The following is a 27,479-nucleotide window of genomic DNA, read 5'->3' as shown; positions in this document are numbered from 1 at the left end:
CCCACTAGGTATTTTTGAGAGGCCCCATGGGGTGTCTTTACATGTGTTTTGTAGCTAGTCTGGGCAGGTGATGGGTTCTCCCTCCACTGCCTGTCTCCAGGCAATGAGTCAGCAACCCAATGGGAATATCATGTCCTTCTAGAATGCTAAAGTGCTTGGTGTTGAGGTGGCTAGATGAAAGGAGACCTCTTTCCCTTTGTGCTTGCTGTGGGAGGGATCCCCAAGCATAGTTGCCTGTGCTACACATGCTTATGTAAACTTTCCCTTTGGTGTTATTAACATCTCACATGTGCTCTTCTGCCCTCTGCCTTCTTAGGACCCAACCATGAGTCAAGTGTGGGGCTAGAGTAGGAGACAGCTCCACCTAACAACAGACATAGAGCTGTGGTCATTTTCACATACCTCCTTCTCTGTCCTGGGGTCAGGCTCAATCTGCTTGGATCCTTCTCGAAGGATAAGGTATTACCCCTAATGTTCCCCTCCTCACTTTTAAGACAAAAAAATTTCAGGCAGTGTTGCCCCAGCTATTTGTCAAATATGCCCAGACATGTTTGACTCTCAGCAGGTTCTTAACCACAGATTGAACTGATATAACCTCCACCCCGACCTGGTGATGAATCAGAGTGAATCTACTGCACTATTGTAATCTCTGTTCAATTGGCTGTTCAATGTTCTGGTTTTATGATAGATTTTTAAATTGATGTTTAGCTTAATTTTCTTGTTACCTCAGAGTTGACCATCCCAAACAACTTCCTCTCTCTCCGCCCCAAACCCTTTTCTCCCATGGTTTTTGTTTCTCTTACTTTCTCTTCATTTGGATGGTTTTCCTGTCCTTTCCGCATTTTAGCAGCATGCAATAAAAATGTGAATAAGCTGAGACACTAAGTAAACACCATGTGAACAAATAAAAATCATGGCTTCTACATATGTTTTCCTCTCTCAATTCCGCTGCTTAAATTGAAAATGTAAACATCTTGATCAGAAACTTTTCAGTTGGTTATCTTTAGTCCTTCATGATTAAAACTGTAAGCTCAACATGCTTTCTCAAGTGCCCTTGGAAAGAGAGCTACTCTATTATGTCCCTCTCACGGTACCCCCTCCCCAACCCTCCACACATTAGGCAAACAAAAGCCTGAATGGATAGGGTTTGCACCCGGATTTCAGGAGGCTGTGATTATGTCTCTGAAATTTGAAAAAAGAATCCCACATTTGACAGAAATTGTTAAGAGTCTACAATTAACAAATAGATCTGGCGTTAGTGTTTTCTAATCAAAATCTATTGTTCTGCCGAAGCTCACGGCTGTTGTGTTAACTGACAGTGGTTGCCCTTCCAGGAGGCCTGCAGAGAGCGTGGTGCACGGAGAGGTAAGTGTGCTTTCACGCTCATGTCCCAGTCTGTCAGATCCCCCCAGAACCGCACAATTCGTCCCTTGCCCTCTAGAATAATGGTACCAATTTGTCCCTCATGTTGAGCGATGACCCTTTCTTTCCTGAAGTCTTCAAAGGAAAAAAAAAATATTATTAAGTTCTCACTGAACTAGAAAAACAAAACAAATCAAAGTCTGCTCCACTGGAGCCAGAAGGCCCCTTGTGGGTGGTGTTCCTAACAGAGGTAGCAAAGTTTGCCATTTCCAGTCCAATCCGCGACAATCATGGCAGACAATAGAATACCGTGGAAGTCTTCAGCAATGTAGAGGATTAATCTAATAATATCATTCGTTTAACGAAATAGTGACTTCAGATGTTCTTTTATGAAAATGTGGCAATGACAAAGTTTATGAATGGAAAGGCCTTAATAGCCAGTAACCTACCTAATATTTTAAAAAGCATTGATTCAAAAGCAGTAACCGCTGCAGATGAAAAAGTCAAAGGGGAAATCCTCAGGTGTTTTGTTTAAATATAACTTGAAAAAAAAAAAAACCCAGGTCATCTGTACACTAATTTTTATTTTCTGGGACAGCCTGAGTAGCGAATATGTCAGAATAAAAAAAAAAAAAATTGGGGACTTCCCTGGTGGTTCAGTAGCTGAGACTCTGTGCTCCCAACGCAAGGAGTGTAAGTTCGATCCCTGGTAGGGGAACTAAAAAATCTGCAACTGAAAATCTCACAGGCTGCAATGAAGATGGCAGATCCTGGGTACCACAGCTAAGACTCGGCGCAGTCAAAATAAATAAATAAATTTTATTTTTTTAAAGAAGGCATTTTATTTTAAAAATAGGAATCCTAAAATATGCATCTATTTTCCACACCTCCATTTGACCATGTGGCAGTCATGTCAGAGTTCCCCCCACATCTTTCCACAAAGATGAGTTTGAGGGTTTGCATCACCACAGGGTCATGGCTGCTTTCTTCCCTTTTTGTCATCACCCAAGACTGTGAGTTGTTGTGAGTTGCCCCTGGGTCACCCTCGTTTGTACCCACGGTGGCACCTTCACACCTAGGAGGCTTTCTAGACTCCTTTGGGGACCCTCCCTCTGGCACACAGAAAATCATCCACTGCTCTCACCATGCTCAGGGCAGCTCCCCCAAGTCCACTGCCTAGCCAGGCCACCCCACCATTTCTGTTCTCCTTCTCCCACCCCATGATGCCCTTGGGGGCGGGCAACTTGGAGTCTCACTACTGCTGAAGGCTCCATTTTGGAATGAATGGGACCCAGGTCCTACGTGCTCCAGGTCCAACTCTAAACTCTTATGGTTTCTATTCTTCTACTCGTTCCCTGAGGCTCAGCCTAGCGAATGGTAAATCAAAAGGGAACAGCAGATCTAATTCTCTTGAGATGTGTGTTCCCAGGAGCGCACAGGGCCTTGTTCTACATCCTTACACATTCACCAAGTTCAGAGTCATCTCAGCAATGAGGTTCTATGAAGCAAAAGCCAAGGCTTTGGAAACTCAGTGGCCTTGTGTCTCCTTGCCCCTCCGTCTCCAAGATAACAAATGGTCTAGACCGAATAAGGGAAAGATAGGATACAAGAGGGGGTTCATATCTCATGGTATCATCTCACCTCAGAAGGACACGGTGTCTGTTGTTCCTGCCATTATATCAGAGTTCCTTCCCTGAGATTTTGGAATTGGCATTGTGAACATGCCTCTCCTGGGGCTGGCCCTTCAAATGGAAGAAATATAAAAATTTCTGAAAGAGAAAACTCATGAACCTTTTAAGCATACATTTTTGAAAGGAAACTAGATCATGTAGCCACCTTCATTTCCACTTTCTGAAGTGTGGCATGGCCGTATCCCACCATGTGGATGAGTGGCAGATAAAGCTGGTAGAAGATGGCAGAACGTGCTACCTACGGAGCTGACGACACACCCCCTCCTGGCTCCAGGCCCAAGTACAGCTGCATGCCAATTCCCTAACTTAAATGAAGAAGGAGCAGTGGGAGAGGGAGAAGAAGGTGTTTGTCTATTTGCAATGGTTTTTGAAGGATGAATAGGAGTTGGCCAGACAGACATGGGAAGGAAAGACATAGAGCAAAGCAGCCCTGCCCCTAACGTTTTACACAGGGCTCAAAACAGGAGTACAAAGAGAGGCCCCAGTGCTATATATTTTAATACTTTAAGTTATAAATCAAGCTCTTCAACTCTTTGCAAACTCAAGACTATACAGTCCATGGAATTTTCCAGGTCAGAATACTGGAGTGGGTAGCCTTTCCCTTCTCCAGGGGATCTTCCTGACCCAGGAATCAAACCAGTGTCTCCTGCATTGCAGGTGGATTCTCTACCAGCTGAGCTACCAGGAAAGCCCCCATAAATCAAGCTAATAAGCTGTTAAAGAAAATATAATCCACTCAATTTATGATTACTGGGAAGACCAAGTTCAAATTTTGAATTCTAGCCCCCTGAGGGCATGCGGTGAGCTGGTCCCCATGTCTAGGTACTCCTTCCTAGGAGCCTCTTCCTTCTTTCCCTGTCTTCCAACTCTATCCTGTGACAAGGTCTTCATGTGCCTTGTGTGCACACTTTGGTTTTACCCTAGCCCTTCTTCAAGCAGTGCCTCAGGGCCGCCCTCCCATTAGGAGTGGTCAGGCTGATGGTATGGGCTGCCCTCTGGAGGAGGCACATGGGAAGAGATCTACAGTGGTCCTAGAAACAGGCTTGGGTCCTTTGGACAGGCAACTCGGGAGCCCTGGGCACCAGGAGTGTGATCAAGAAGGGGAAGTGTGATGTCTGGGCAAGCATATAACCCACAGACTGCCTTCCCAGTGGAGGAGAGGGTCGGAGCAAGAGCCTCCTAAAACACAGGAACCTAGACAGGTGTTTCTCTTGCACAGCCAAAGGACAATTTTGCCTCCCAAAAAACAACCAAAAAAAAAAAAAACTTGACTGAAGTTGTGGAAGAACTTGGTGGCCAGGAGAAATGTTAAGAAATTCAATGTAGCCCAAACATGGATTATTTGTAGTAAGGGGCAGGAGATAAAAGTAGGGCAAGAACCTAGAGGGGAGGGATGGGGATGGTGGGAGGGATGGGGATGGTGGGAGGGAGGCTCAAGAAGGAATGAATTTTTGTGTACTTATAGCTGATTCATTTTGTTGTACAGCAGAAACTAACACAATATTGTAAAACAATTATACTCCAATTAAAAAAAAATAGGATAAGATAGTAAAGGGCATGGTGGGTAGTATGGACTTTGTGGTGGGCAAGGAACATTTTTAAGCATGAGAATTTTGTTAATTATTTATTTTATTTTTATTTTCTTCTTTTAACTGCCCCATGCAACATGTGGGATCTTAATTTCTCTATCAGGGATAGAACCTGAGCCCTTTGCATTGTAAGCTCCGAGTCCTAACCACTGGACAACCAGGGGAGTCCCATGCTAAGTATTTCTTAGGAGGAAAAGACCTGAGACAAATGGAATCAAGACAGTGGGAAGAACTTGAAGGTTATTGGGACTTTTGGAAGTTAGAGAAGGTCTGACTGCCTGAATTGAGGAATAAGTGGGAAAGAGCAGATTCAGGAGACATTTCTGGAGTATAATTGACAAGGTTTTTTGAGAGTCCAGCTTGGAGCTTCCTTGGTGGCTCAGATGGTAAAGAATCTATCTGCATTGTGGGAGACCTGGGTTTGATCCCTGGATTGAGAAGATCCCCCTGGAGAAGGGAATGGCAACCCACTCCAATATTCTTGCCTGGAGAATTTCAGGGAGAGAGGAGCTTGGTGAGCTATTGTCCATGGGGTTGCAAAGAGTCAGACATGGCTGAGTAACTAACACTTTCACTTTAACCAGCTTGAAAGGCTCTCGTACTCACAGTACATTGCCCAAAGAAAGGGGTTGAAGGCAAGGTGCAGGTTGTAAAGTCTTAGGTTGGACATGCTCAGCTTGAGGCTCTATGATTCTAACTCCAACTATCATGTGATTGACGATGACAATAGAAATTATAGCCACAGAGCTTTGAAATCTGTATCCCGCGTGTAAATCTAGGAAAAAAGTGGTATGGGAGCATTTTGGAGAATTTCTTAAAAAAGAAGTTTGCCTCTTCAACAACTCCATTTTGTAGGTGCCTGGTTGCCAAGAGGGAGCTTTAGGACAAGCAATTTTGTTTTGAGGTCTGCTTCTGTTATTCATATAATAAACCCAGGCCTTCCTCTTTTGGAAAATGTAGCTCATGTCGTGGATACAAATTATAATTATTTTTTTGAGCAGCAGTAGTGAATTTGGTGTGGTAGCATGTCCTTTGCAGAGACCTTTAAAGGTAAAAATGTCCTCATAGGCATCTTTTTAGTGTTGGCCCACAACTCTGATATTTTTTAGAAGAGCCTGCAAGCAGTTGAGGTTTTTTGGCTCTTTCGATGTCCTCACAAAGAGTAAATTTTTCAGAATATAAATTCGAGATGACTGAAAATTTCCTGCTTTGTATATAACTTGTGAAACCAAAGCCCAGACTAGAACTGGATTCCCAAGAACTTAAGGTTAGAAATTTCAAATTTAACGAGCCATTTTAAATTGACCATTGAGAAGTGGACATGCTACATATTCTAGCTAGTGCTTTGAATTGCTCATTTTTCAAGGGGCTTATTTCCCCCAATAACATTTTCTTGTTTTTTTTCTTACCTTTCTGCTCGTAGCAATAAGGTGGCATGTTGTTATTTTTCAAGTTGCAGGGATTAATGCTCATTTTCTGGTTAATTAAAATCTTTTAAATAAAAACACTCCAAGTTCAGAGCATTATTGTACTCATTACCATTTCTGCAGTATCTTTGCAGCTCAGCTATTATGCCAGGCTGCAGTAATTTCAATACAGCCCTTTTATTGTTTGTCTTCATTGAAGACTTTGTGCTCATTACTGGATTGTCTCCTGACAGCCCAGAACACTCCCCCAGACTCTCCTTCTGCACTCTGTGAAACCTATTTTGCATTTGCAAGTGTTTGGGCCTTCCAGGATCAGATAAGTGACTGTATTCAAGGAGAATTAAAAATTTGGAGGCGGGGGTGGGGGGTTGTATAATCTCTTAACATAGAAACTCCACTTGGTCTTCAAATATCCCTCCATATGTCATTTTTTAGTGTCAAAAGCCTTATTGGATTAGAATTGTCTTAATTCTAGGGTGAAAAAAAAGTGGTAAAAATAATTATACTCAGAATGCATCAATGATATTGATGTATGTACTATGTATGATGTATGTACTATAAGTTTGAGATGTTTACTACTTACTTTTGGAGGTATTCCCCCGTGGACTGTGCCTGCTTCGTTATACACTGAGGGAGCTTTTGCTCTGCAAACACTCATTGTTTGCTGATGGAAGCTCCTACTCCTCATCTCTGTCCATTTTCTGCTGGACAGAGCATCTCTCTATCGTGTTTAATAGGCCGTTACTGTCTCTCAGGGCACTTTTCTAGGCCTGTTCAGTATGAGTGGGAGGATTCATTTTGACATGCTTGTAGCCCACTCCAACTTTGGTGACTTGCAGAAGTAGCTTACACTAGACAGAAAAACCATTTCATGCTCAAGTTATTCTTAGCAAGAGGCTACATCTACTTTTGAAGAAAAATGAATTTAGAGTATCTCTATGGGTTTGCTAATAGCAAATAGCTTGAAATACACACACACACACACACACACAATTTGTAGTAGATTTGAAGTGAGACATGTTATCTCTTGAATTTGTATTCTGCCTCTTTTGATGGCCCAAGAGGGGCTTCTACACAGATACTTTCTGTCGGATTGTACTTGAACCTGAAGGCCCTCCACTTACATGCCTGCAAGTATGCTGCTGGCCCGGGCTTCCAGGGGCTCTGCTGACTCCTGGAGGCCCCTCTCTGGCTCTCCTCCAATCAAGCTGTCACCTCCATGGAGCGTCTTAGGTGCTACCCGACTGGAAGGCAGGAGATGGTCATGTTGCTAAGGGAGAATCAATGGCGGCTTGGCCCATATTGTGACCATTTGTAAATTCCTTTATTTCTTTGCATTTGTACACTCTATATCAGACCATTCCCAGACTCTGTCCCTGCTTTAGCTTTTGCTCTGTCTCACTACCCCAAACAGTGAATATATAATCATTGAAAAAAAAAATTCAGCAAAACTAACATACCTTTTTCTCATTTCCCCACCTGTGTGGTAGTATCAATAACACTCATTTTGCATCTATTCTGCTAGCTTAGATCTCTCTTCACAGAGTGTTTCCCTTGGAATTCTACAGATCCATTTAATGACTCAAAAAACATTTATTAACACCTTCTGTGTGCCAGGCGTTGCGCTGGACCCTGGCCCTGCAGCAGGAATTGAAGGGACAGTCCCTGGCCTCCTGGAGGCTGCAGACTGGAGCTCAAGTGCAAACGTGAGAACAGCATATGGCTTCGAATCACAGTGAGACTGGGGTAAGGAGTGTGATGTCCCCAGGTAAACTCTGGGGAGAAAGCCCCGCCCTCCCCAAGGCTACCTCCCTGTAAGTGGCAGTACTTGTGGACAGCACGGCCGGAAAGGACTCCTTGGGTGGTGGCTATTTCTATGGGCTGGCGAGAAAATCCTTAGAGTCCCTGGTCACACAATTGTCTGAGAACCTGCTGACCCTATACCACTCATTTAAATTCATGCTCAACTTGGAGTTGCCAATGCTTCAAATATCTCCTGGAGAACATGTAGAAACCTGTGCTCTCTGGAAGCCCTGTGACAGTTGTCATCAAAAGCTGGTTCCCTCTGTCCAAGGGTGAGTTTTATGAGAAAGAGAATAACGCGTAACTAACCGCGTTTTATTCTTTGACATTCCAATTACATTAACCAAGGCAGGCATTAGAGATCAATTGATGGGCCAGCCCAGTGATGTGAGGGCTGAGAGGGGTGGGTCACTGAGGAGACGGCCCTTGGTGTCCGGGGGGCGGTGGTGGGCGCCTCTGAACACACGCTTTCTCCCTGTGAACCTCGGCCCATCGCTTCTAAAGTGCTGTCCCTTCATTACCTTCCTGCTGTTCTTTTCTGGCAAATCTGAGCCTGTCAATCTCCACCATTGCCTGAGTTGGAAAGCCGGTTAACTAGGATTCATCTTGTCAATTCAAACAGCAGTTTCTGTTTGTGAGCCAAATAAATTAGTGAGCTTCCCAACTACTGGGCATTTCCACGGAAGCCCTGTGAGCCCCCTAACTTAGGTTTAATCAATCCATTTCTAACTTAACCAGCCCAGGATCCAATGGATTTTACCTTATCAAGAGCAAAAGAGCTGTGCGCTCCTTCTTGATTTTGCAGCTGATTGACTATGGCATGGAGTTTAGTAGATTGTGGATCAAATAAATGAGAACCATAAAATTTCCTCCCCAGGGACTAGGTTTTGATTATCGCATTGACCCTAGAACAAGAAATGTGCCCTCTGGACCAAAAAAAAAAAAACACCGCCACACAGCAACCCAAGGCCAGATGCTCCTACCCAGGACTGATTCAATTACATTTATTAACAGTAAAAAGGTAGGGGGAGCACATTTTTTGAGAATTATCACACAGCTAGATGGGAGAGGAACTGACAGTAATATTCCATGCCTAAAAATCTAACGATTCCTGAAAAGTGAGTGTCAATTTGGTACTCTGTCTGGGGTTCAGAAAGAATTCCAGGAATTACGACAGGATAGTTACGATAACATAGTAATGGTGAGGAGATGCTTGTATTCAGAATCCAATTTCTACTGAAATTTAGTGGGCTTTTTATTTATGTATTTATTTTTGGCTGCGCTGGATCTTTGTGGCTGGGCATGAGTTTTCTCTAGTTGTGGGAGAGGGGGCTACTCCCTAGCTGTGTTGCCCGGGCTTCTCAGTGTGGTGGCTTCTTTTGTTGCAGAGCACCGGCTTTAGGCTTCAGTAGTCGCGGCGCACGGGCTTAGTTACGCTGAAGCATGTGGGATCTTCCTGGACCAGGGATTGAACCCATGTCCCCTGCGTTGGCAGGCAAACTGTTAACCACTGGACCACCAGAGAAGTCCCAAATTTAGTGTTTTTTAAATGGATGAACATCATACCAGAGAGTGGAGACATTAGCAGCCTATCTGTAAATATTTTATCATTTTTTTCTGCTCTGGAAATTTCTGTATCCCAAGTGCCCATTGTGTGCCCAGCTGTGGAAGAGGGAACGTGGTAAAATTAAAAGACTAGGTTCGGGGTGGAACAAATCTAAGTCAGAAGTCTATTTGCTACCTGCATAGCCCTGGGCAAGTCGCCTTGTCATAATAAACCTATAATAAGGGCAAAGTATCAGCACTTGCTTAAGACAGAGAGCTTTGGGAGTCCTTGCCTACCCATGTCCTCCCTTCTCAAGGAGCCACCTTCCATGCAGGGCTGGCTTCACAGGCTCTGGGCTTTGAAGGCTCTACTCTTGGACAGTTCTGCTGTCAGCATCTTCAATTCTTCATAGTTGTTGAACAAGAGCTGCTGTCTTTTCACTGAACGCTAACCCCCACATTGTGTGACTGCATAGGCCACTCCAGCTGTGGGTAAGTCACTCAGAACAAATCTGGGGTGCAGCTGCTCTTCCTACCCTGGAGCCGAGAGACACCCAGTCCTCTCCCTGCAGTTCCCTCTTTGTGCTCAAAGTTGCCCGGGTGGCTTCTGTCACTCACAGTCACGTGCATGCTGCCCTTGGCTCATGTGGCTGGACTGTCAAAGAAGAAAACGTGGTGAGCAGTGTTTTGCTCTTGTCTTGTGTGGGACTGAGATGGACATCTGACCCAAGGTGGACCAATAAGAATGTCTCTTGCACATGTTGGGACTGAGGGATTCTGGTTAACCTTTGTCTGAAGAGAGAGGATGAGGAAGCTCAAAAGCTGGAGGGCAGCTGTCTTCTCTGTACAGGGAAACAAAGAAAGCCTGCTGCCTGTAAAGGCGAAGTGTGGGAATAGGTGAGCAGCAAGAAGCTGAGAGGAGAGAGACTGTGGTCTCACCGAGAGGCAGTGGAGCAGATGTCTCAGTTCCCAATGATTTTGCCATTTCTCCCTGTTCCTATTAGAAAGGAGTCACATTTCCTGTCCTCAAGTTGTAAGATACTTGTCTCTTTCCAACAACTGCTCATGTTAGTTTAAGATAGCTTAATAGTCTGTAGCTCACTCAAACCATCTCCAAAGTCCTGATTCACTCTCTCACGGGTTGCAGAGAAGAGCAAATGAGACCAGGTAATGTGGGGCCAGCACTTTTCAAACTTTAAAACCCCAACAACCATGGAGTCCCATTCATTATATAACAGAGCAAGATGGAAAATGGCTATGGACTGGGAAAGTCTTTGGTGTTTATTTCAAAACCGCATGAATCAAGTAGCATTCTTCATCTTCTTCATTTTCTAAGATGGAACTTGTGTCACATAGCAAATGTCACAAAGTCCTGTGTTTAAAGTCATCTAAATGTTCCTGGGGAAGATGCCACATTAATCATATAATTTGGGCTAATGTGAATATTTTTATAGGGTTATTAACATTTCAAAGATGTTAGGCCTGTTTTGTAATTTAAAATTAGATTTATGGCTTTCAGGAACACATTAAAAATTAATCTGATTTCTTCTGGTTTGAAACCATGAGATTGAAATAATTGAAAGCAACAGAAAGAGTTTGTAGTTGGAACAGAAAAGATAATTAAAAAGATAAGAAATAGTAGGTAAATACTAAAGAACTTGGGAAATATTTATGTAACTGACAAAATGGAAAATCTTGGATTGGGCAAGTAAAGGGAAAACTATGGAAAATGAAAGAAAGCATAAAAGTATTGAGAAACAGATATATAGTTGAGGTATGTAGGTCCTGGCTTCCCTGGTGATTCAGACAGTAAAGTGGGAGACCCGGGTTCAATTCCTGGGTCGGGAAGATCCCCTGGAGAAGGAAATGGCAACCCACTCCAGCACTCTTGCCTGGAAAATCCCATGGACAGAGGAGCCTGATAGGCTACAGTCCATGGGGTCGCAAAGAGTCAGACACGACTGAGCGATTTCACTTTCACTCTCACTATGTAGGTCCTGGAATAGTCTTTCTTAGTGCTCTCTTGCTTCCTTAAATACTTTTAAAAAAGGTTTATTTATTTATTGTTGGCTGTGCTGGATCTTCAGTGCAGCTTGGGCTTTTCTTTGGTTGCTGAGAGCGAGGGCTGCTCTCCAGTTATGGTGCGAGGGCTTCTCATTGCAGAAGCTTCTCTTGTTGCAGAGCTTGGGCTCTGGGACCCGTGGGCTTCATTCAGTGGTTGTGGCTCACGGGCTTAGTTGCTCCATGGCATGAGGAATCCCTCAGACCAGGGATTGAATCTGTGGCCCCTGCATTGGCAAGCGGATTCTTAACCACCTGACCAACAGGGCAGTCGCTTACTTTCTTATTCATCTTTTTACCTGCTCATTCGTTTCATATGCGCTATGCCCTTTGAGATACTGGAATCAGGGTAGTGAACAAAATAAGTCTGTATCTTCATGGAGTTTACTTTCTTGTGAGATTAGAGAGAGTTTGAAGAACCAGGATTCATAGATGCAAGAGGGGGGAAGGAGAGTGGAAAGGAATAGCCCATTAATAAGTATCTCATTTCCCTGTGAGGTCTCCACCACTCTCAGGGAACCAAGTGCTTTACCTTCATTATCTCATTTCATCCTTAGCAGCCTTCAGGTGGACAGGATTTCAAATGCACACAGGGACCAGGCAGGCCATGCAGAAATGCACAGATGTGACAAACAGAGAGCGCATAACTCTTCCAAAGGGGCAGTCCCTGCTCAGCTCTGGCTGGCTGTTGCATGGGGAGTGTGAGTTCCTTTCTGCTAGATTTTACATTTTTTTCAAGAGAAGCTTCAAATCCACTTTTCATGTGAAATTGGATTTTTTAAAAAAATATTGGATCAGTTTTATAATTGCTGTGCTGTGTTTATGCAAAGACAGGCATAATTTTATTACTGTACTGTCATTTCTAAAGGCAAGAGATTCAGTTCAGTTCAGTCAGTCAGTTGTGTCCAACTCTTTGGGACCCCACTGACTGCAGCACGCCAGACTTCCCTGTCCATCACCAAATCCCGAGTTTAATCAAACTCATGTCCATTGAGTTGGTGATGCCATCCAACCATCTTATCCTCTGTCGTCCACTTTTCCTCCTGCCTTCAATCTTTCCCAGCATCAGGGTCTTTTCCAATAAGTCAGTTCTTCACATCAGGTGGCCAAAGTACTGGAGTTTCAGCTTCAGCATCAGTCCTTCTAATGAATATTCGGACTGATCTTTAGGATGGACTGGTTGGATGTCCTTGCTGTCCAAGGGACTCTCAAGAGTCTTCTCCAACACCACAGTTCAAAAGCATCAATTCTTCTGCACTCAGCTTTCTTTATAGTCCAACTCTCACATCCATACAGGACTACTGGAAAAACCATAGCTTTGACTAGATGGACCTTTGTTAGCAAAGGAATGTCTCTGCTTTTGAATATGCTGTCTAAGTTGGTCATAACTTTTCTTCCAAGGAGCAAGCATCTTTTAATTTCATGGCTGCAGTCACCATCTGCAGTGATTTTGGAGCCCAAGAAAATAAAGTCTAACACTGTTTCCATTGTTTCCCCATCTATTTGCCATGAAGTGATGGTGGGGCGGGGGGGGAGCAGATGCCATGACCTTAGTTTTCTGAATGTTGAGCTTTAAGCCAACTTTTTCACTCTCCTCTTTCACTTTCATCAAGAGGCTCTTTAGTTCTTCTTCACTTTCTGCCATAAAGGTGGTGTCATCTGCATATCTGAGGTTATGGATGTTTCTCTTGGCAATCTTGATTCCAGCTTGTGCTTCATCCAGCCCAGCATTTCACATGATGTACTCTACATGTAAGTTAAATAAGCAGGGTAACAATATACAGCCTTAATGTGCTCCTTTCCCAATTTGGAACCAGTCTGTTGTTTCATGTCCAGTTCTAACCTTTGCTTCCTGACCTGCATACAGATTTCTCAAGAGGCAGGTCAGGTGGTCTGGTATTTCCATCTCTTTCAGAATTTTCCACAGTTTGTTGTGATCCACATAGTCAAAGGTTTTGGCATAGCCAATACAGCAGAAGTAGATGCTTTTCTGGAACTCTCTCACTTTTTCAATAATCCAGTAGATGTTGACAATTTGATCTCTGGTTCCTCTGCCTTTTCTAAATCCAGCTTGCACATCTGGAAGTTCACAGTTCATGTACTGTTGAAGCCTGGCTTGCAGAATTTGAGTATTACTTTGCTAGCATGTGAGATGAGTGTAATTGTGCAGTAGTTTGAGCATTCTTTGGCATTGCCTTTCTTTGGGATTGGAATGAAAACTGACCTTTTCCAGTCCTGTGGCCACTGCTGAGTTTTCCAAATTTGCTGACATATTGAGTGCAGCACTTTCACAGCATCATCTTTCAGGATTTGAAATAGCTCCACTGGAATTCCATCACCTCCACTAGCTTTGTTCATAGTGATGCTTTCTAAGGCCCACTTGACTTCACATTCCAGGATGTCTGACTCTAGGTGAGTGATCACATCATTGTGATTATCCGGTCATGAAGATCTTTTTTGTACAGTTCTTCTGTGTATTCTTGCCATCTCTTAGTATCTTCTGCTTCTGTTAGGTCCATACCATTTCTGTCCTTTATCGAGCCCATCTTTGCATGAAATGTTCCCTTGGTATCTCTAATTTTTTTGAAGAGATCTCTAGTCTTCCCCATTCTGTTGTTTTCCTCTAGAAACCACCTAAATGTTCCTTAATAGTAGACCAATGCAATAAATTATGGTCCATCTTATGTAACTACCCTGGACCTTAAAGAGCCTCAAGGAAAATTCTTATGTGCTTCATGACCCATCACTAAATGAAAAAAGTTAGATGTCATGCAGCGTGTATGACACACTATCATTTGTGTAAAGGAGAGGGGAGAATATACACACATATATACGCCTATGTATCCCTTTGTTCATATATGAATAGAATACTTCTGAAACCACACAAGTATGTATACACATATCTTGGAGTAGGATATGGCAACCCACTCCAGTATTTTTGCCTGGAGAATTCCATGGACAGAGGAGCCTGGTGGGCTGCAGTCCACAGGGTTACAAAGAGTCGGACATGACTGAGCAACTGAGCATATGTGTATGTCTGCATCTAGGTAGATAGATAAACAGGTACGTACATAGACTCATAGATAAACTAGCAGCACTGGTTGCCTCTGGAAAGGAAACTGTTGGCTAAAAGATGGGATGGGAGGGAAAGCTTTTACTTTATACTCTTTAACATATTTTGAATTTTGAGCCACGTGACTGTATTATTATTTTACCAAACATATTTGTGAAGGGCCTGAGAATCATTAGTTTGTCACCTCTTCTAGAGTCTTAGTTATTTCCTCTGAATATCAGGAACCACCCAATATGTTGGAGGCATTATTCTGATAGATTGAAGGGGGTTCAGTCACTTTGGAGCACGAATCTCCAAGTCCAGAATGCACATATAGTAGATGACACAGGTGTGGATCTCTGCTGTTTCACCTCTCGTTTTAATCAAATGGAGGATGATCTCAGAAATCTTGTTTAGTGGACTTGCCTGGACCCTATCGGAGTAAGTTGGACTCCCAATGGGGCTTCTCCAGTGGCTCAGTTGGTAAAGAATCCACCTGCAGTTCAGGAGATACAGGAAACTTGGTTTCGATACCTGGGTCAGGAAGATCCCCTGGAGGAAGTCATGTCTGACTCTTTGCAACCCCATGGACTATAGCCTTGTAGGGGTTATAAGAGAAGGGATTTCCTTCTCCAGGGGATCTTCCCAACCCAGGGATCGAAGCTGGGTCTCCCACATTGCAGGCAGACGCTTTACCATCTGAGCCACCAGGGAAGCCCTCCTACCTGGAGGAGGGCATGGCAACCCACTCCAGTATTCTTGCCTGGAGAATCCCATGAACAGAGGAGCCTGGTGGGCTACAGTCCATGGGGTCACAGTGAAGTGACTGACACACACGCATGGACCCCCAGTTGGTCCCAGAATGGCTTTGCTGGTTCTCAGGAGGAAGTCACTCAATCCCTCAGTTTCATGAGATTGTCATTTGGTGGGATAAGTTAGCATATTCAGTTCCAGGAGTCTTTGGTCAACTGTGGGCGGTGGAGGGGGAGTGTTTGTTGGATCATGGGACAGTCATTATAGGAGTATTTTTTCATTACTGCCATTTCTAGTTGTCTCACCCTCCCAGAGGCAACAGCTGGCTCTGAGACTTGGGAGTACCTTGAAGGACACAGAAAACTCCTTCGGGGAGTATGATGATTCACTGGGTAGTCGAAAAGGCTGTAAGCCATTTGGGGCTTCCTCAGATCACAGCTCACACACCATAGGGTTATTCTGGATCCTGTGAGAGCAGCCTGGTGGTCTGCTTATGCCTGTTGAGTTCCAGCCAGCCCTGGACATCACAGTGGACCCTGGATGACCTCCATCTGTGTTAGGATACTGCATGCATGCAGGCAAGCCCCTAATTCCTCCTCTAGCTCAGTCATTGCTCAGTAACCTCCCCCTTATTCTCTGTGGCTAGATCTCAGCTCGCCCAGTGGCTTGTGAACAAAGCCTCTCGTCGTGATCTCATTTGTCTCGCTTCTGGGTACGACGCATGCCCTTCGTAATAGCCAGGGTCAACTATCCGCCAAAGCATAATTGGCATTTCTTATACTGTATGTGGTCTGGGTTTACTTAGGATTTTCATCATTTTGGGGGTGTGGTATCTCTGGCTTTTACTGTAAGGCTGGGCTGTTATCTGCTGTTTTCTGGAGCTTTTAAGATCTTCCCTGTGCCCTGCTTGTATCAGCCAAGGCTCCAGCAGGAAGCAGAATCCATTCAGACATTCAACTAAAGAGACTTTAATGAAGGACCTATTTACAGAAGTCTGGGTGGGTTCATGTACCGTTAAGGGATGCTGAGGCAACCTGGAAAGAAACACCTGGAAGTCTCTCCTAACCCCAGCCCTGAAGCTGCCAAGGGAGGAAGAATGTTAGTGGAGCCCTGTGAGAACTTGCACCAAGGAGGGTTGCCAGTCCCCTGCCCACATACCAGAGGAAGTGTCGCCAGGGAGGGATCCTACCCCTGCCAGATTCCGGCATCGAAACAAGGAAGGAATCAGGAACTCATAGTCCAGCCTTTCTCTGACTGTGCCCTTTGCTATTCTGCTGGTCCTTCCCACAGGCCAAACCCAACAGGAAGCCAGACAGTCAAAGGCCTCGTAAGACAGCCTGCGGGGACAGGGAGGGACACTGGGGCAGCAAATGCGTCAGGGCTCAGAGTGTAAGATAGGGATGGTCAGTGCCGCTGGTGGGGTCACCACTTTAGCCACAGACGTTGGGAGTGGGATGTGGGACACACGGGCGCATTTGACCCTATCCCATGGGAGGGGTTGGGGGGAAATGTTATCATCATCCTGCCTTTTAAAATATCTAATATGGGCAGGCATTCCCCTTGAGGAACCTTTCTCTGATCTGTTCTTATGAACAATCTCTCTACTTTCCACTTTTAAAATTTTTGATTCTTTTTTTATTTACATTTTAAAATTTGAATTCATAATAAAAAAAAAGAAAAAAAGAAAGCCCTCAAGGTTGACAAGGACTAGGATTGACAGTACTATGGCTTTTAGAAATCCCTGTTGTCCATTTAAATTTTAATGTTTCTATCATTTGTTCCTCAGTGTAAATTAACAGCCATGGCGGTGTGTTGGGTTTCTTTTCTGAAGTCGGGACTTTAAATTTAATTCAATAGCCGAGATTTACGGCGCTTCTATATTTCACACGGCAGAATCAATAATGTGACTGAAGTGAAGAAGATAAAAATTTATGGTATCTTGCAATTTAATGGTTGAAAAGATGCAATTGGAGAGATCATAAATTGTGAAGGAGTTTATGCTTCATTGCTTCTGATTCAGTGCTTGCTGTTAGAACTTGATTTGTGGCTATTCACGAGGTGTGATTAATGATGTGATCGATGCTTGCTTCAGCGCAGTAAAGCAGTTGTAATGCTCTTCATTAGAATAAATAAAATAAATTGACTGAAGCTTTATAAAAACTGTGTAACATTTAAAATCTAAAATGTCAATTTTTTTCCTGTTACAATTTAGGTTTCTTCAGGCAGTTTCCACCTACATCACATCACTCATTGTCATTCTTTTTGGATATTATAGAAATCCATGTGGGTTTGGGTAAGCTTTATGCAAAGCTCACTGAAGAGGAAAAAAAAAAAGAATTGAATAGGACCGACAGAGCTAGGATATTGTAGTGGCTGTGCTTTGCCATCCTCCTAATGTGCTTTTCATCCTTCTTAAACACATGGTGTTTAAGGAAATCAAGGCAGAAAATGACCCTTCTGTTCACAGATTTGCTAATAAACAATACAAGTGTTCATGATTTAAGTGCGGTGGGTGGGCATGCATCGCCATTGCAAGAGGCTGAGTGGGCACAAGCACATCCTTCAGACAACTTCTTTTTGATGTAGGAATTTTGTTTGACATGATTCTATTGTCAGTTCATGCTATGATTCAAAAAAGTGAGCCAGCACACAGGGGAACAACAGTCTCACTGTGGCTGGAAAGATGAAGTCAGTCTAGGTAATGCCTCCTGGACCTTGGTGAGTCACTTGGGCTGGGAAACGTTGCCTTGGAACACGCATGGAAATTCTTGCCAATTTGGGAACTTATTCATCACAGTTGTAAACCAGCAGCCTTTGTTTTAGTATCATTCCCTAAAATTTATTACTGTTGGTTAAGGAAAACTTTGGGCCTGTCTTAGAGAGTGGTATGTGTCTCCAGAAGCTATCTTGGCTTAGTTCATTTCACGTGTTCATCTCATCTCTTTTTTTTTTTAATGTCTGAAGTCACAAGCAAGTGACATGGTTGATCTTATGGATTTAAATGGTTATAGTTGACTTATGAAGCCAGAAAGTCTTTATAATGTGTTTCCAAGACTCCAGCCAGGCAAAAGGAGAAGGGGGCGACAGAGGATGTGATGGCTGGATGGTATCACCATCTCAATGGGCATGAGTTTGAGCAAACTCCGGGAGATAGTGAAGGACAGGGAAGCCCTGGCGTTCTGCAGTCTGTGGGGTTGCAAAGAGTCAGATACAACTTAGCGACTGAACAAGACTTCAGTCGATTACTCTAGGATGAATCTGGAAGGCTTTGATGTGGTAGCAGTTCTGTTTTCTCTCCATATAAAGGCCTTGAAAGGGAAAAGACACCACATTGCACCACATTGAGGTATCTTCCTTTCCACCTGGGGTTCTGCAAAAGCATTAGGGGGGCCATGCATGGTAATTCTCAACTTCAGGGTATCAGTTCAACTGGCTTTCTGGATTTTCCTTGTTTTCCCTAGGAGATCCTTCACTCACCCTGTATTTTCAACATGATGAGGCATATTGGTGTAGTAGAGATCTAACCTCCAAAAATACTTTCAAGTTATCTTTACTTGGGATTGATGAGCTTCCTTCTAACTTGGCATCGGGATGCTAAATGGGAAAGAAAGCTGTACTTAGATTTCTCAAAGGCTTTCAATAATATGTGTGTCTTAAGGGTACTTCCTGAATTACCTGGGGATGTAGGGGCTTCCCAGGTGGAGCTAGTGGTAAAGAACCCACCTGCCAATGCAGGAGACATAAGAGACGTGGGTTCCATCCCTCAGCTTGGAAGATCCCAGGAGGAGGGTATGGCAACCTGCTCCAGTATTCTTGCTGGAGAATCCCATGGACAGAGGAACCTGGCCAGCTACAATTCATGGGGTCGCACGGAGTTGGACGTGACTGAAGCAGCTTAGCACGTAGGGGTTGGAGGGTGCACACCAAGAATGTACTGATTGAAAATGACAAAATAGAGGAAAGAATACAAAGCATCGACAGAGCTTGAATGAAATAGAATTGTTTACCTCTATTTGTGGCTAGATTTCTCCGTGCTAACGTGCTTTAAGAATTCAATAGAGGAGCTTCTCCAGAGAAGGCAATGGCACCCCACTCCAGTACTCTTGCCGGGAAAATTCCATGGATGGAGGAGCCTGTTAGGCTGCAATCCATGGGGTTGCTAAGAGTCGGACACGACTGAGCGACTTCCCTTTCACTTTTCATTTTCATGCATTGGAGAAGGAAATGGCAACCCACTCCAGTGTTCTTGCCTGGAGAATCCCAGGGACGGGGGAACCTGGTGGGCTGCCGTCTATGGGGTTGCACAGAGTCGGACAAGACTGAAGCAACTTAATATAGCAGAAGGGCTTCTCTGGTGGTTCAGTGGTTAAGACTCTGCATCTCCAATACAGGCGGTGTGGGTTTGAGCCCTGGTCAAGGAGCTAACAACCCACTGGCCATGTGGTACAGTCAAAAATTTTTTGAAAATAAAAATAATTTTAAAAATAAATAATGACAGAGACTTCAGTGGAAAATAAAGGCTTTGGAAAATTTACTGTGGTGCAAATTTAGTGGAACATTGAGGACAGTTCCCCAAGTTGGAAAAGAGAGCAGACCTCTAGCACGTGCCCCGGGAGGGTAGGGCCTTCCTTTCCATCAGCACATAGTGTCTAGAACAATGCCCAGCGCATACAAGAAGCTTTCAATAAATGTTTGCTGAGTGGAGTGAGGCAATGGTTATGTCTTTCTAGAGACTGTAGGCCGACTAAGCAACTAAGAAAATGTCAAGAACCATCATTGGAAAGAGTCTGTTAGGAGAGAGAAAATCTGAGGACAAGAGGAGAAAAGAAAAAAAACCCCAGCACAATCTTAAATGAGAGCCTGCCCAGTCTCAGCCAGCCATTGTACTTGTTTGAGGGCTTGTAGTCTTGACCTGGCTTTTAGTCAATGTATTTTAGCAATTTAGTGTGTGCGTGTTGTGGCTAGGGGGCCGGGGGAGGGGGTGGTTGGGGGAGGTGGGGTTCAGAGAAACAGAATGAGAAATTCCAACCTTGTTTTTAGATAAAGGGGCAGTGGAGGTTGGCAGGGAAATTCCAGCCCAAGTATATAAACAACAGATGGGAACTTTTCATCAAACTTTGGAAAGTAAATGAAGCTCTCCGGGCCAGTTTTCTTATCTGTAGTGTGGGGTGGGGGAGGGGTAAAATGTCCCCTAGGGCCTCCTTCACCCCTGCACCCTTAGCTCTGTGTTTATATTTCCTCTCCCCCTTCCCTATCCTAAGCCACAAACTGCTATACAAAGATACATGGTTATAGCTATTTTCCACTAAGACTTCCCACCTACCCATCCCCACTTCCCAAAGCATTGCTGACACTTGGTCATTCTCTCACCTGCTGGGACACCTAATATAAAATAAAATTGAGTGGAGTTTACAGATGGGATTTACAATAGGAAAAGACAAACTGAAAACTCAATCCTAGCTGAAACTCCTCCCCAAGTGCACAGTCATGACCCTCCATGAGGAGGTCCCAAGGCTGCTCTTGCTGCCTTACGTCCATCTGTCCTTCCTCCTCGGCACCCTGGCCCACCACCTACCCTCCCTAGGACCAGGCACCTGCTTTGCTATCAAGACTCAGCCCGGGGGAGGGTGAAAGAGCAAAAGCAAACCAGCCTTGCTATAACCTGGCCAGAGCCAAAATCAAGCTTTCAACACAGGGCACCAAATGTCTCCAGTTCAGAACAGGATTTTGGCCGGACATTTGCCTAGCCCATTGAAATGTTTCCTTTTGTTTGTGTTCTACTCCCTGAAGACAAATGCATCCTGACCCTCAGCTGAAGCCTCCATCTCCAGCAATAGAAAGAACCACCAAAGCTTTTTTTGTTTTCAAGATATCAGCAATTGCAGGATGAGTTTGTTTAAGGGATCAGAGATTAGAGAATCAGTAATTGACCGGCAGCCCTCCACCAGCTGGCTCAGGCATAGAGCTATGATTAGGGCACAGGGTGGAGCTCTGGAGGCCTAGCTCCCTTTTCCAGGACAAAGTCCATTGGCTTTTTCTGTGCTGTTTAGGAAAATCAGGACTTTGGCAGGTAGGTTTCATCAGAAGTCTTGAGGTTTAAGTTGCTAGCTTGGTTCTGTGATAAAGAAAAGAGAAATATGTGTAGTTTGTAGCTAAAGTTTGGCCTGGGGTTCTATTTTATGTTGCCCTTAGATAAGTTGGAGTGTGGGGTGAGGGCAAAGGGGAGGAGGGAAGGGATTTCTTGACGGCTGATGACACGCATGTGTATCCAGAAGGAAAACAACTGCGCTGGTGCTTTTCTGAACTTTTACCCCTTCTGCCACGTTTTGACACAGGTAATTGCTCCAAGGTCAGTAAATGAGATGTTAACCGAGGGAGACCTGGGTTTGATCCCTGGGTTGGGAAAATCCCCTGGAGAAGGGAAAGGCTACCCATTCCAATATTCTGGCCTGGAGAATTCCATGGACTTAAACTCAGGGGAAGAGATTATTATCCTCTTTGAGAATCGAAAGTGCTATATAAATGTTTAATAAACTCTTTGATCACCAGATCATCGCCATCGTCTTTCTTTCTCCTCATTCGTTTTTTGCTTCCAGTTGTACAGAATGTCACAAAACTAATAACTTAGCAAATCACTTTGGGTTTTCCCATGCTTTATCTCATTTGGATCTTACTCATAACAACTGAATGAGCTACACTGGTTTACTAGACCCCTTTTGCAGATGAGAAGACTGAGGGTTCAGTGGCTCAGCTCAGTCACCCTGCATCCAGGCCAGGGTAGGGTCTCTGAACCAGCCACTCGGCTCATCACCAGGCACAAATGCAGCACTCTGCATTGGAAAGTACAGTTTGATTCCGTGGAAAGCCTTCCTGAGGTATTTTAGAACAGAATTCACTCTGTTACTTTTTGTAAATCAAAGTGACTCTTTTAAACACAGTTTTCCCACAAGGTTTGAGCTAGGGCTCACACAAACAGCTGTTTTATCAAGTGCTTCCTGAAAGAATATGGCAGTTCCTCTGAGGCCTAAGGTGAGAGTTCACTGCAATTGTTGTCCTGCTTCCTTATAAAGTTGTCATGATTTAGGGGACAGGTGGAAGAGGAAGAAAGATTTTATTCATTCCAAGATCCCCAAACCATCCCTGCTTTGGTTGTTTGAGCTGCCAAATTTCTAACTTGCTGTGATGCCCAAGAGCCCATTAGGTCATTCTGAAAGGTATTTTTCTATCTTCTCAGGGTGATATATTTTCCCTCTAAACAATCTGTGCTAATGGGGTTTGTTTGTTTTTTTTTGTATTGGAGGAGATAGATTTCCTCATAATTCTATTCTCACTTTCCACTTATCTTAGGAGTGAAATCACAAGTTCATTTCCCTAGCACTCTTACATTTACATTTCAGTGACTCTAATATAAAACTATGGGCTTCCCAGGTGGTGTCAGTGGTAAAGAACCTGCCTGCCAATGCAAGTTAGACATAAGAGATCTGGGTTCAATCCCTGGGGCATGAAGATTCCCTGGAGGAGGGCATGGCAACCCACTCCAGTATTCTTGCCTGGAGAATCCCATGGACAGAGGAGCCTGGCTGTCTGCCCACAGGGTCTCACGGAGTCAGACACGACTTAGCACAGAGGCACATTATAAAAACATATATATTTATGTGTTTTCCTCTAAGGTATTTTTATTTTATATGTTTGCATTATCTTATAATGTAATATAATAACAGCAGGGTCAGGGCTGAGAGCAGTCACTGAGAATTTCTCCCGTTCTGCTTTTTCTGAGTGACCTGCTAACTCTGGGTGGGCAAAGGTCCAGGCAGCTGGCATCGGAGTGGCTGTGTACAGGTCATGCATGTGGGGCTGTTCTCATTAAGCCTTCCCAGGCTCTGCTAAATGGCTGGAGGGCCTTCTCAGGAAGCTGCTTAGAAGATTGCTGGAGGGACTCCTGCTGTTATACTTAGTTGAGTTTCTCTCCTTTTTCTCCAAGTTATCCCCTTATTAGAGAATCCTGTAAAACCAGGAGGAAGGAGAGGCGAATTTTCTGGTTAGCTTATAGTCCTTCTGTCTCTCATTAAGGCCTCTTTCTCAGCGTGTTCTGTGATGTGCACTTGTGAACTCAGTACCGCTTACTTCACCATCATTGCAAAATCAGCACTTCAAGGTATCAAGGACCCAACAGCAACTCGGCTCTCCGGGGGCAGAACAAAAGCACGGGCCCATTGTACTCTCCTGCCTACTTGTCGCTCGCTGCTGTTCACAGTTGTTGGCATTTCAAGGGATAGGAATTGGATCATGGAATGCATTCTTGCCCATCCTTGAGTCCCATGTATCATGGGTGAAGAGCACCCTTTTGGTTTCTGAAATGAATTCTGAGCACTTAGTAACAGGGAGCTGGGTTTTACAAATCAGTTATGCTTTGAGCAGTGGGAAAACCCTCAAGATTACAGTGTTGAACTCAGTCCATATGGGGCAGTTAAGAACCAAGTAAAATTGGAGGAAGAACTCCAGCTTACGAGAATTCGGAGGACCTAACGACCATGGTGGTGGAAATGGCTAGGGTTCTTCAGTGGGTAGGGGTGGAGGGTAGGGAAATATGTCACTCCAGACATTTTGATCACTCAGCCTCCTTTGACCTGCTCTTGAACCCGGGCCCCGTGTACACTCCCTGTCCCCTAGAACAGCCAGTAGGACCGACCTAAACTGCTGTGATTATGAGACCTAGTGCTGATGACTCAAGTATAGGCTAGAGCTCATCACACTAGGCCCCTAGACCAAATTCAGTGGCTGCCTGTTTTATTGGAGTACAGCCAGGCTCATTCATTTAGGTATTGTCCATGGCTGCCTTTATGCAAGAATGGTAGAATAGATGCAAAGCTTAAAATATTTACTCTCTGGTCCTTTACAGAAAAAAATCTGACCACTGGAGTAGGGGCTGGAGAAGGACAGGATAGGCTTAGTGGAGTCAAGAGGTAGGCTCTTATTGATGCTATGGTTTTGGAACAAGTTACCCCAAAACATAGTAAATGGCATAAAATGACCATTTCTTAGGCTTACAGATTCTATAGTTTACAACAGGGCAGAGAGGGGACACTTATCTCTGCTTCGTGATGGGTGAGGTCTCAGCTGGAAGAGTCTAAGGTTTCTACAAGGCTTGAAGGCCTGAGGCTCCTTAAGCATCTCTCCAGCATTCTTACCTGTTGACTCAGCATTCCCAGGTGTGTGTGTGTGTGTGTGTGTGTGTCAGCATTCCCAGGTGTGTGTGTGTGTGTGTGTGTCAGCATTCCCAAGTGTGTGTGTGTGTGTCTGTGTGTGTCAGCATTCCCAGGTGTGTGTGTGTGTGTGTGTGTGTGTGTGTCTGTGTCATTTTAAGGAAAGCAAAAAGGAGTAACATTTGTCTCCATCTTTGTAAAAGCTGCTATGTGGGGTAGACCCCTCACCCAGAGCATCCTTGCCTTCAGGCTCCCTATCCTCACTACTGTCTTTCCCTTGTTACCCACACATGCATGCCCTACTTGGCCCAACCTCCTTCCAGACCCTCTGCTTACCATGCTCTCCCCTGACAACCTGGCCTACACACCAGGCCAGAGCCATCAGTCTCAGCAGGACTCACTGCCTTCTCTGAAGCCTTTGGTACTTTCCCATCCTAAGGCAGTTTCATGATCCTCAACTTCTCATGGCATCAAGTACCACTCCATGGACTGTCCCGGCACCTTCAATAGGCTCCTCCACAGACCCCTGTCACAGAATGTTCTTTCCTAACTGGGGCCTCCTGCTCTAACGTCCTCTGTCCTTCACTGGATTCATCTTTGTCCAGTCACATCCTTTAAGGCCAAACTCAAGTGTCATCTCTTCTTTGAGCCCTTCGCCCACTGTCCCATCTCTGATGAGCCCTCCCGTCTCATGTGCGTTGCCTGCAGCACGGACACGGAACTTGGCAAGCCCTACCTTGTTATCAATGAGGAACCTGGGCTCTTACTTGTTCATGTTCCTCTTGCACTTACTCTACGCCAAGTAAACATTTGTTGATGCTGATCTGCACAGTTCTTAAACTTCTTATGGGTGAGCCTGCTGCCAAGTAAATCTTCAAGCTCACAATTCAGTTTTACCTATGTTTATCTGATATGAGCAAGAGGGGAAGTACAGAGAAGAGACATCCTGCCTCATTCTTCTGAAAATGTTTAGACTCCAGTCAGGAGTAAATGAAAGATAGGAGTCACAAATAAGACATCAAACTACTAGTTTTAAACTCTGTGAACAGACTACGTGGCCAGTACCATTGTTTATTCTAACACTATAAAATATACGTCTAGCAAGAAAAAGCCAAAGAAAAACAAGAGAGGAAAGAAAGAAAAATGGGACTAGAAAGGGGTGGGACAGAATTTATTTTAAATGACTAAGAAAATCTTACATCTTTTCAATGAACTTAGTAATCAGTGTATCATGGGAGATGGAGGAAGATCATTTTCTCTCCCTACACACACACATACACACACACACATACACACAATCTATTTTTGTCTGGTTTGCCATTTCTGTGACTGGTATGTAATAGTTCCTCTCTAGATGGCTCACAGTTCATTAAGAGGTTGCTCAATTTATTAGGAACCAATCATGCATTTATACATTCTTTTATCTGAAGTGCACTTTTAAATGTTAGACCATACACTAATCAAGTTGAACATGATAATGAGAGCACATTCACATTGTTAAGGGAAATGACCCAATGCACTTAGAGTGAAGACATATTTGAACTACAATTTGCACTTTTTATCGCAATATTGAAGAATCCCAGCAAGGGTCAGGATGCTGTTGGCAACTGCCTTGGGAGGATTCGATTAGCTTCATATGTAGAGGCAGATGGTCTTCACGTCGCTGTCACTTTGCTTTCTATTTGAGAAAATACAGCAAGAAGACAAAGCAGAATTTGAAACAAGCAAAAGAGAATTTTGTAGAATGACCATGAGTCAAGTTTTCCTCAGTTTTAAGTCGTGGAGAGAGAAGTAGCTGTGTGGGATGGCCTCAAATTGTTGAGAGTTTGAATTTGGAACACATTTTGGTGCATGGTTTTCAGATGGATGGAGTTTGCTTTAAAAGCAGTCGCAAAGCCACACTATAGAGGCGTCACTCAGGAGAAGCTGGAAGAATGTCTGTTTCTGCCATTGGGCTCCACTGCCATATATCCCAGGGCATGCTGGGATTGAATCTCTTGAAGCTCAGATCCAAGAACAGGAATTTGAACCAAGCTGGCAAGGAAGGGGACGAGTAGTTAAGGACTTGGTTTCTCTCCTGTTTATTAAACAAATATGCTGAGCGAGTATCTTAGGCTAGGTAGAGACAGTTGGTAAATCTGAAATAATGTAACCTTACATAAAATTTATTTTAAGAATTAATTATATTTTGGGACATTTGAGAACGAGTTGATTTTGCTGCATAAATGCTTGTTGAGCAAGGCAAAGAAGACAAAGAGGAATAGGCTCAATGTATGTGTGTGTGTGCTTGTGTGTTAGAGAGAGAGCAGAGCGGGGGGAGGGGGGAGATTCATTTTCACTCTAGGGAGCTTCTGGAACCAGTCTCTCTCCTTGTCTCTACATTGTCATGTAATTGCCATCACCAGGTAATACTTATCAAGCACCCTGGAGAGCTTGGCTCTGCTGACCATTTTGTACTTGCTTAAAACATCCTAATCACTGCCAAGCAGAAGCTTATGAGTTGCTGAAGAACTTACAATGAATCCAGATGAGCAATATCAAGCGACTATGCTGTGTAATGGGACACGCTTTAAGCAGGAAGAGCTATCAGGCTGTCTCAGTTTAAATTCTCCAGGCCTCAGTTTGGCCAGCTGGGCCATAGTTTCTAAGGCCGCTTCAACTCTGACATTCTATTAGTCTAATTTACTATTTTACAATAGTTTTCATTTAGGACCAAATTTTTTAGAGCCAAAAAATTCTAATATATATCAAGGACATTATTGTAAGTATGACATTTTAAACATTAAGTGCCTTTCTTGTATTATCTCATTTCCTCTTCATAACACCCACAACTAACTGTTGGGATTCTTATTGGGCTGATGAGAAAAATAAAATGCCCATGACCACAAAGACAGTGGTAGAGGTAGAGGTCTAAATTTGCATTGACTGAATCCCACAGTCATTGCAAATTTAGACCCCCCACCTAAATGAGTATAGTGGGGGTCTATACTGAG

This window comes from Bos mutus, chromosome 2, assembly GCF_027580195.1.
Source record: "Bos mutus isolate GX-2022 chromosome 2, NWIPB_WYAK_1.1, whole genome shotgun sequence".
NCBI classification, from domain to species: Eukaryota; Metazoa; Chordata; class Mammalia; order Artiodactyla; family Bovidae; genus Bos; species Bos mutus.
The sequence above is the reverse complement of the archived record's forward strand: the minus strand, read 5'-3'. Positions refer to the sequence as shown.